Source organism: Phytophthora infestans, genomic scaffold, assembly GCF_000142945.1.
Source record: "Phytophthora infestans T30-4 supercont1.82 genomic scaffold, whole genome shotgun sequence".
Classification (NCBI taxonomy): Eukaryota; Oomycota; class Peronosporomycetes; order Peronosporales; family Peronosporaceae; genus Phytophthora; species Phytophthora infestans.
Genome location: NW_003303677.1, coordinates 352,046 through 354,139, shown reverse-complemented (window position 1 = coordinate 354,139; position 2,094 = coordinate 352,046).

The following is a 2,094-nucleotide window of genomic DNA, read 5'->3' as shown; positions in this document are numbered from 1 at the left end:
CGACCCCATTCGTAGCAAAACTAATTACTAGGCGAGCATAGGCACGAGCGTCAAGGGTGAGCTTTTGACGCTACTCCGCTTGTTTGAGGCGCAAAGGTCGCTAGTTACACTGCACCTGTCCGTGCCGACCTGGTGATAATGGACCTTTTCGTCTAGAAACGGAACATGGCTGCTGACGTGGATTCGGCCCCATTCGTAGCAAAACGAATCACATAGGCGAGCATACCAGGAGCAGCAGGGGCGAACGTTTGACGCTACGCCGCTTGTTTGAGGCGCGAAGTCCGCATTTAACACTGCACCTGTCAGTCCCGACCTGGTCATAGCGGACCTTTTCGTCTGGAAACGGAACATGGCTGCTGACGTGGATTCGGCCCCGTTCGTAGCAAAAACCAATTACATAGGCGAGCATAGGCACGAGCGTCAAGGGCGAGCTTTTGACGCTACTCCGCTTGTTTGAGGCGCAAAGGTCGCTAGTTACACTGCACCTGTCCGTGCCGACCTGGTGATAATGGACCTTTTCGTCTAGAAACGGAACATGGCTGCTGACGTGGATTCGGCCCCATTCGTAGCAAAAACGAATCACATAGGTGAGCATAGCAGGAGCAGCAGGGGCGAGCTTTTGACGCTACACCGCTTGTTTGAGGCGCGAAGGCCGAATATTACACTGCGCCTGTCGACCCCGTCCTGGTGACAGTGAACAGTTTCGTCTGGAAACGAAACATGGCTGCTGACGTGGAATTCGGCCCCATTCGTAGCAAAAACGAATCACATAGGCGAGCATAGGCACGAGCGGCATGGGGCGAGCTTTTGACGCTACTCCGCTTGTTTGTGGCGCGAAGGCCGAATATTACACTGCACCTGTCCGTCCCGACCTGGTGATAATAGACCTTTTCGTCTGGAAACGGAACATGGCTGCTGACGTGGATTCGGCTCCATTCGTAGCAAAAACAAATTACATAGGCGAGCATAGGGACGAGCGGCAGGGGCGAGCTTTTGACGCTACTCCGCATGTTTGACGCGCGAAGGCCGCATATTACACTGCACCTGTCAGCCCCCACCTGATAATTGCGGACCTTTTCGTCTGGAAACGCAACGTGGCTGCTGACGTGGATTTGGCCCCATTCGTAGCAAAAACAAATCACATAGGCGAGCATAGCAGGAGCAGCAGGGGCGAGCTTTTGACGCTACTCCGCTCATTTGAGGCGCAAAGGTCGCTAGTTACACTGCACCGGTCAGCCCCGACCTGGTGATAGCGGACCTTACGTCTGGACAACGGAACATGCGCTACTGGACGTCAGATTCTCGGCCCCGTTGGTAGCAAAAACCAATTTACATAGGCAGAGCATAGGCACGAGCGGCATGGGGCGAAGCTTTTGACGCTACTCCGCATTGTTTACGGGGCGAAGGCCGCATATTACACAGGTGTTGTGTAATAGGCGGCTCAGTCCCGACTTTGTGATGGCGTACATTTTCGTCTGGACACGCAACGTGGCTGCTGACGTAGATCTGGCCCCATTCGTAGCAAAAACCAATTTCATAGGCGAGCTGAGGCACGAGCGGCAGGGGCGAGCTTTTGACGCTACTCCGCTTGTTCGAGGCGCGAAGGCCGCATATTACACTGCACCTGTCAGCCCCGACCTGGTGTGCAGCAGGGCTGCCGTAGCTTTAGCGTAAGAGGAAAACGTTCGACTCAAAGAGTCACTAATACTAAGTTCCTTATCCAAAGGACACTTACCGCCCAAGACCAGGGCTCAAAGTTAACACCTTAACTTTTATGATTCAAAACCAGAAGTGTTTCATTTACTATTGTTGCGGCCAAGCCGCCTAGGGGTAAATGTATTTGTTTAACTATCTAGCATAGTTAAACCTAATCAAATGCATAACGTGTGGCTTTCGGCCAACGTACTGAGAGATATTGTTAACTCTCCAGCTTATGTACTGAGAGTTTGTTAGCTCTTCGGGTACTTCGTACCCCTGTGTGTTCCACACTATGTAACCCCGTTACACTCTCCCCCACTAAGATGATAACATTCCGTTTTCGAAACCTTCCTCAGAGAGGTCACGTCTTGCCAAGACAGCGGAGGTTACTACACC